The following is a 9,057-nucleotide window of genomic DNA, read 5'->3' on the forward strand; positions in this document are numbered from 1 at the left end:
TTTTGTGACAATTCTAGTTCTGTTATTCTATAGAGCAGTTACTTCTGAAAGTTTTAATTCCCCAGAGGTAGTCTGCTCTCATCAAAAAAGTTACTGCATATGCGTAAATTACCATCACTACATAGGGAGCAAGTTTTTACAAATTACATCACTGAAGTCCACGTAAGCGTCTTACAGATCCCATTGGGTAGGCTGCTCATGTTAGTTAATTTGCTACAATTTTCTTTAGGCTTGAATATAAGGCAGGCCAAGATGGAGACAGACATTATTTTTATCTGTCAAATATGGAGACAATTCCTGCTATATTTTCCAGGGAATTGTATTTAAAAAGGGGTAAGTTGCTTCTCCTCAGTGGTCATGTGATCATCTTAGAGGCTTCTGGTGATCTGCCATCCTGTGCAGCTACTGGGGTTTTTAATAGCGTGGTCGCATGTTTGTATTTATCTTCCCAGTGAAAGATGCTAATGTTACATTGGTCTATCAGCTACTTCCCAGTTACAGAAATAACGTCTTGCTCCTTTCAGTTACGGACAGTATGTTTCGGTCTTTAGACTCAGGTTCTGTGTCATCAACAGAATGTAGTCCCATCTCAGTAAGATGGTGGTAATCTTATACCATCAAAGCCATACAGTTTGAATCTCCATCCTGATTTCTTCTTGGGCTGGTTTACCTGATCTTTCTAATTGCCCAGGGCTGGTAGATCTCAGGGAAGGAGGCCACAGAAAAGGAAAGGACTGAAGGTAAGAATTTTTACCTTCTGATTCTGTTTTCATATCATCAAGTTGGCCATCCCTTTTCCTTCCAGGTGCTTCACAGAACTTGTCTTGCAGAGAAGATCTAATTATGTCCAGCTTCTCACTCTCAAACATACCTGAGAAATATTTTAGTTCCCTAGTAAAAGAACACCATCACGATCATCTGTTAAAAAAGATTCTTACCGTAACCAGCAGAACCTGAGAAAACGTAGATACAAGGTTCACAGTCTTGGTACGTTGCTTCCATTCTTCGCGTTATTTTTACTGTCTTCAGGTGAGTACGTTTTACAGGAAAATTACACTTTTATTTGAGTGAGCATACCCGTCTGGTATGTAAAAATAATAATAATACTGTTATAAAAAGAGACTTTAAGCTAATTTCTGTACTTTTGGTAGGGTTCTTAACACAGCCAGCAGATGTTGGTTCACTGTTTTCACTTACTTGTTGCCTTGTGGTTGTTTTTTTTTCATGCAAGATCTTTGAATTTTACTATACTGATGCATCTTTATGAAACCATATTTCAGAAATCAGCTAGCTTCTATGCATTGCTAGACCTTCTAGAAAAGCAGAAATGTGATAGCCAGTAGAAGAGCTCACTAAAAGGAGCGCTACCTTGGTTTTTTTGGCAGTTGGTAGAAGTAACAGTTCTTTTAAGGACAGGACATACCAGCTCAGAAAAGAGAGAAGGTGGATTTTTAATGTTTGTCAGGTCATTTTGTTGAATAGCTACAGGCAACGGGCATAGTGAAAAATGAGCAAAATGGTTATATTTATTGCTTAGAAATCAAAGTCAATGTTAAAAAGGATACAGACAAGTTCTGTCATATTTTCGATTAGTAGAAATAAAATCAATAGCAGATACTAAAATGCTTTCTCAAGAAATGGCTGAAAAGGAGCATTCGTTAACATCCCTTTTTTGCCTTTTCAAGTTACGTATTCATTGATGTGTTATGCGTCATAGGTCCCCAGCGCTACCGTGGAAAGTTCTGTTGATTTCAGCAGGGCCAAATGCCTATCTTCACTTAACCTTACAGTTACCAAATATGAAGACAACTTGTGTTTTGACCCTGAATAAATATTTGACTTCTGGTAGGGCACCATAATTTTACTCCTTTCATTATGGTCCCCCAAACATTTTCTGTTTATCCTGCTGCAGAAGGGAGGGGATCTGCTTGCCTTCTCAGTGAACTGAGTTAGGCAAAAATGACAATGAGGAAAGGTTTAAAATATTTTAACTCAAATGAGTTCTTTGGTCCCTACTACACAACCATGTAAAGGTACGAGTTCAGGAAGTGAGAGAGGGAGAGAAGTGGGTTGGCTCTCTCCTTTTGCTGGCAGTGCTGATACACGTCAGCTTAAAATGCTCACAGAGATATTAGTGAGAGAGTAACTGTCTCGGAGTTTCCAAAAGGAGTCTTGGCTTCCCCTCCGTTCCCAGCTATGAGCTCCTGCTCTTTCCTTTGTGACAGCTCTGGTACTTGTCAGACCCTTCTATGAATTAACTCCTTGAAACAGTGAAAAAATCCAACAACAATAACAAACAGCTAAATAGCTTTCTACCATTATAATGCAAGGAAATAGGGTTGCAACTCAAGAGAGGTTATTAAAGCTATTGGGGCTGCAGTTAATGGGGCAGCTTTGCATCCTTCCTTATTCCATGGCAAGAATAAGCTTTCTTAGACAGGTCTCTTTCACCATGGCTACTTAACTATTGCTATTTGGTGCAGTACTGCCTGCTCTTGCACCCTACTTCCCTGCGCTTGCATCCTTGGCTCAGGGCTAGTGTTTACTTGAAGTGTTGTGTCAGCTCCGTCATTTCCATTTCCCAAACTCACTATTCCACTCCTATAAGCAGACTTCGCCTCTTGTATACTATGGTCTCTGTACTCTTATTTTTTCCCTTACTGTCATTCATCTTCTCCTCCTTTACGAGAGAAGCTCAGGTTTGCATTCCTTGTATTCTTACCCAGAAATACAGGTCCTGCCATATCCTTACTCAATGAAAAGGGAATTTTCACTGGAATCACAGTCCTACTAAAGCGAACGTGACTGGCTGCGCTCATTAAGAGCCCCTTCCTTCCTTCCCTCCCTCCCCCCCCCCCCAAAGTTCCTTGCACTATTAGCTTTCTGGTACTTCACATGAGTAAATTACTGTGGAGTAGCAAGGTATTGCTACCTCAGCTGTGCAGTGATGGTCCAGTAGCAGTTGTTGTCCCCATGACAGGTGTCCAGTAGCTTGACCAGCAAGGGGACAGTTACCTTGAATTCTTCTCTGTATTTTCAAGAGAAAGAATCTATATGCTATACAGGGAACTCCCCTACAACAACATCCGTCTGTCTGCAACGGAGAGTCACAGAACAAGCAGCCAAACAAATGAGGTCGTGGAGCATGTGTTGTGCAGACTTGCTTGATTTCATGATGGATATGACAGAACTTCCTCCTGTCAAATTTGAAGCAACAATACTGCATTGCAAGGGAAAAAAAAAAAAGCAGCTGTTAGGAGACAGTTAAGGGGCAGCCTGCAATATATTCCAGAGGAGAAAAATGGTCAAATACTACTTTGGACAATTTTAATTGTCAAAGTTAATTTTTGCAATTCATTTTTAGTGTTGCTGTGAAAGACCACTGTCAAATAATAGGGAAGCTTTATCTTTGTTATTGTGTGCAGTCTGGGTCACTTGTACTGAAGAAAGATGACACGGATTGTGTACAGTTTGCAGTATCTGGGGGATGAAAAGTCTAGTGTGTGAAGGGAAACTAATGGCTCTTGGATTGGTTAGCAAATGTATGCAGTTAGGAGTGCCCCTCCTATCTTCCTCTCAGATATTACAAAAAAGCTATTTGAGCTCACAAAGAACATTGGCAAAGAGAAAATTAGCAGGAACTCTTTACTGGAAATCAGAAACAAGTTGCAAATTATTAGAACAGAGCAGTTCTGGGACAGCTTTTCTGTAGGAGCAGTGAGGAAATAGATCTCTGCGAGCTTGTGAAAGGACTGGATGGAGGTGGCTGATTTCAGTAGTGAGAATTGTATCCAATAGTATAGGATCTTTCTTCAGGCTCTATATTAAAATCACAGCGAAGGAGCTGTGTGAAAGTCAGGAGTTTATTCTGAGGCAAGGAGAAACACTTAACAGAGAACAGCTCTGGTACAGAGCAAGGGGGTAAAGAGGTGACAGTCATGTGATAGATTTGGTATTGACAAGGGCTTTCCAGCAGATGTCCTGTGATGTGGCTGGAGTCAATCTAGCCACTGAAGGCTCTTGAAAAGGAAAGTTTCTTTCTCTGCTCTCTGACAAAATGGTCAGTAGCTTTCTGCCCAGTTACCAAGTTGAGTCAGAAGAGCACCATAAGTTGCATAAGGGAGGGGCCGAAGGGTGTGGATAGAAACAGCAGAGGCTCTAGTCCAACCTCCCACTCAGAGCAGAACTACTGTCAACACTAGAGCACCTATGGCTTTGTCTAGGCACATCTTGAAAACTTCAAAGGATGGAGATTCTACGCACGCTTCCCTACTGACCTGTCCCAGGCTGAGCCTCCCATGCCACTGGCCCCTTCTTACATCATTGGGTGTTACCAAGAAGCTTGGCTTCACCATCTTGTAGTTACCTTTCAAATAGTTGCAGGTAGCTATGAGCTTGCTCCTTAGCCTTTTCTTTACCAGACAAAACAAGCTCAGCTCCCTCAGCCTCTCCTTGTAGAACATGTGCTCAAAAAAGTAGTGAGCAATTGGCAGACAGTAACAAGCAGAGTACGTCAGGGGATGAAAAAGGAGCCTGTATTGTTTGACATGTTCATCAATACCCAGAATGTTGCAGAGAGAACACTCAGCAAAAGGTACTGTCTTTGTAGCTTTTCACTGGACCCCATCCTTCTTGAAAGGGAGCCCAAAACTGGACCCAGAACATGTGCCATCCCCAGGACTAGGTAGAAGGGGATAAAATCGTCTCAATCTACTGGCTGCACTCCCTCTAGGATGTAGTTAGCCTTAATCAAGACCAGAGTGTATTGTTGACTTGTATTCAACCTGGCATCTAACATGATGCTTCAGGTCTTTTCCAACAGCCTGGTCAGCGTGGACCGGTGCATGGAGTCATTCTGCCTCAGGTGAAGAACTGTGCACATTTCCTATTATTGACCCTCCATGAGGTTTCTGTTGGCCCAAATCTCAAGTTTGTCAAGGACCCTCTAGACTGAAGTTCTGTCATTTACCACTTCAGCCACTCCATTTGGTTTAGTGTTGCCTGCACATTTGCTGAAGGCACGTTTGGTGTCATCACCCAGGTCACTGATGAAGATGTTCCATCCTTGGAGGTTTTTGAGACCAGACTGGATAAAGCTCTAAGCAGGAGCTTGGACTAGAGACCTCCTGAGGTCCCTTCCACTCTGAGTTATCCTATGAATTATCACAGTATCAACCTCTGAGGTACTCTGCTCATTACTGGCTGCCAGCTGGATGTCAAGCTATTGCTCGCTATCCTTTAAGCCATGTGCTCCAGACAATTTCAACATATCTTATGGACTGTTCACCCAGCTATATGGCTGGGAATGCTATAGGAGATTAAAGTCAAGGTATATTATATTCACTGCTCTCTCCCTGTGCATATAGCCCAGTCATTTCATCACAGAAGGTAATCAGCTTGGTTAAGTATGTTTTGCGCTTATTAAGTCTGTGCTGTTTCTGATTACCTTCTTGTCCTTCACATGCTCAGAAATGGATTCCAAAAGGATGCTATGAACTTTCCAGCCAAAGTTTTTCTTGCCTTTTTCAAAGATGGGTCTAACCCAAAGATTTGTCTTTTTCAAATCATCAAGGATCACTCCCCACCGTTTTTCATGTATGGTAGACTGTGGCCTCACAGTGATAGGGGCTGGGTTTTTTCAGCACCCTCAGCTTACTCCCATCTGGCCCCATGGAGCTGAACACATTCAGCTTCTCTGCACAGTCTCTAACCTGTTATTCCCCCACTGTCAGATGCCCCTTTCCTTCCCAAACTGCCAGTAGATGCAGAGATCAGGGAGCAGGCTTTGTGAAAACTGATAGAAAACAAGATACTGAGCACTTCAGCCTTTTCCATATCATCATCCCTCATGGATCAACACACCCACGTTTTCCCAAAACTTCCTTTTGCAGTTAGCATACTAGTAGAATCCTTTATTGTTACATCTAATGTCCCTAATTGATTTTAGCTCCAGCTGGTGTTAGGCCATCCTGATTTTGTCCCTACATGCCTGAGTAATGTTTTTAAATACCTCCTTTATTGCCTGTCCTTGTTTGACTTCCTGTATGCTTCCTTTTACTTCCTATGCTTCCTTAGGTCACTAAGAAACACTAAGAAACTCCTTGCTTACCTAAGGTCTTCTGCTGAAATTCTTGATTTTCCTACTGAACATGGAGGCAAGAGGGAGAATTAATAAAAAAAAAGAGGGTTATCCTGTTCGGGAAAGGTGATTCAGCTCTAGCATGTAAGCCCATGTTATGTGATACTGGGAAGAATGGCAGATGTAAGGATAAGGATTTCTGAGTAGCAGATAATCCTTATCCACAGATAAGGATTTCTGAGTAGCAGCAGCAGGAACTACCAAACAGGAAAGAGTGGCAGAATTTGTGCGTGTGTGTGTGCGTGTTATCAGATGGACCCAGCTAAAAAGCATTTGGGAGACAGGGTGGGATTTCAGATTCATGCTGGGTAAACAGAGCATCAGGAAAAATATGTTGTGATTCCAACGGATCTGAATTTGAAGCCAGCAATACAATGGATAGAGCGTCATATCAATTTCACTGGGAGAGATGTGCATGTGTCATAATAAAACCCAGAAACACTGAGTGTTTTCATATTTGTACATTTGCAGGAGGAGCAAAACTAGGTAAAGAAGAAAACGTACAGCTACTATATACCTCTCCTCATCTGCAATGAGTACAAGTCACTCCATGCCCCTGCTGGTACAAGTGGCAGCACTGCCCCTGAAGTCCTCAGAAACACCTCAGAATAAGCATTGCTAAACTGTAGGGTGAGTTTTCTCTGGAGCCTTGGGGAATCCTCCTTTCAGGAGGGAGGATATTCTGCCATGCTCCTGCAGGATGGTCACCATGGTCCTTTGGGTTGCCAAGGTTGTGCCAGATCACCTGCTGCATCTTTAGGACTGTGTGAAGGACTTGCTTGTTAACCTGATTAATGTCTATGCCCTGATACCAGGCCTAGAAGAAGTGTGGTTCCACCAATTGGTGGTTGCTTTTCTTGTGGTCTGGTTAACCTATGTTGAGGGTTTTGGAGGAGATTGCAAACAACGAGTAGGCATTTTTTGTGGACATCTCTCTTCAGTCCACCAATTCCAGCGCTTGCCAGGCCTGTGGGAATAGGCCCCCAATGATCACCACAGGTATAACTCCCTCTCACTATGGCAGAGCTCAGATTTCCTCAGATGCCTTCTAACACTCCAGACATTAATGGACTAACATGGAATTTTACTACACTTTATAGAGCATCACTGGTGCCAAGAAGGGGGATTTCTGCACCCCACAGGACTGGTACCCAATGTTGCTCCTCAGCACAGAGTACAATATCACTGTGAAGGCTGTCTCACAGTGACTAGCACCCATGCTAGGCAACATGATCCCTCCTGACCGGACCTAGATGGTCTGAGGTTGGAGCATCTTGGACAGCTTGTATCTCGTCGAGGGTTGCTTCACCCAGGACGTAGGGTCACTCTGTTCTTTGCTTTGTTTCGAAGGTGCCTGACTGGGAGGGATCAAAGCTACCCCATGGGGAAACTGTGGGTGTGTAGCTTTGACCTCCACTCTTTGGGGTTCCTACAGACACTGTATACTGCTGCAGAGTGCTTGGGCAAGCTCAGCTGGGTACAGACCTAGCTGCTAAGCTTCACTTGGGAGGGTGTGTTAAGCTTGTCCTTGCCCAGCCAACTCTACTCCATCACTCTCAAGCCACTCCTCTACCACTTCTAGAGGAAGATGACAGGGTTGGTGCTCCAAGAGCTGGACCAAGAGGCATTCTGATGGTGTACGCTGGCAATGTTCTCTCTGTGATTCAGGACCCACGAGACCTGCTGCACACGGAGGCCCACCAAGAAACCTTCTCAGTGGCTACCTCCAACCTGGATCAAGAGCTGTGCTTCACAGTTGAAGTCAGGCCCAGACATGCTGCTCTCTCTGCATATATACCTCTCTGCCACTGATCCCTTTTTGCTGAGTTAAACTGGGGTGCTAGAATGGTTGCAAAGCTGGGCAGGACTTTTGAAGGGCCTTTCCCTTTGGGACGGATCACTGACCATCAGCTGGCTGGTCTTGTCCATGCTCTGGTACTACTTTAATGTTCTTTGCTCTACCCCCTTCAGCCTTGGCCAGCCTCCAGAATTTCTTGTGATCAGGGCTGCAGTTGGGTTTCTGTGTGGGGCTTGAGACTCATTTTGGAGAGCATAGAAACCATGGTTTGCTCTGCATCCACAGCTCAGTCCCTGCATCTTTGCACCTGAGCATCAGCAGACTGAAACATGCTGCTGTGTGCCCCACCTTGTGTGCTGCTGCTGACTCCCAATCCTACTACCAGCTCTCCACTGCTACCAGGCTACTTGAAAGCTCCTTGGAAAAATGAGCTCTTCCCAAGACTATCAAGGGGAACTTGCTTGCCAAACCTCTTCTTACACTGCTCCTGTTTCCAAATGCAGATGACAGGTACATCCATTGGCGTGGTCCTGAGGGGTTCTGACCAGGACAAGGCACCTGATGTGGTGGGCTTGTGTCACCCTGCTTTCTTGGTACGTGGGGTGCCACCTTGTATCTCTGCTGCTTCCCTGAGTTGATGAGCCCCACACATACCCCACACAGTTCTACCAGTCCTCTGGGAAGGCAGCTGCAACCACCGCTTATCACTGGCTGCCTCCTTGCACCCCTGCTCCATGACCCACCTCCCCACCTGCTTCCCCCGAAGGAAACCATCCTGTTATCCTCTGAGAAACAACCAGGGCAAAGGAAAAAGGGTGGCAGAGCGAGGTGCCCCCCGGGCCAGCCTATGGCTGAGCAGGAGCCCTGGTTGCAAGGCAGAGGCGCTGGACAGCTATGCCTGAGGGGGAGCAGGTTGACAGGGTGCTCCGGCGCTGTCCTTCTACGGGGGAGCGTGAATTACCCCAGCTCTGCGCCTTCTCTGTTCCTTTTCTCTCCTCAGCCCTTGCCCTCCCTCCCCGCCCCCCAGCCCCGCTCGCCCTGGCGCCGCTGTGAGGAGGCCGCCGCCGCCGCTGCGGGCCCGACCTGCCCTCGGCCATGCCGCCGCGGCCCGGACACGCCG

The sequence above is a fragment of the Struthio camelus genome, chromosome 23 (assembly GCF_040807025.1).
Source record: "Struthio camelus isolate bStrCam1 chromosome 23, bStrCam1.hap1, whole genome shotgun sequence".
Taxonomy (NCBI): Eukaryota; Metazoa; Chordata; class Aves; order Struthioniformes; family Struthionidae; genus Struthio; species Struthio camelus.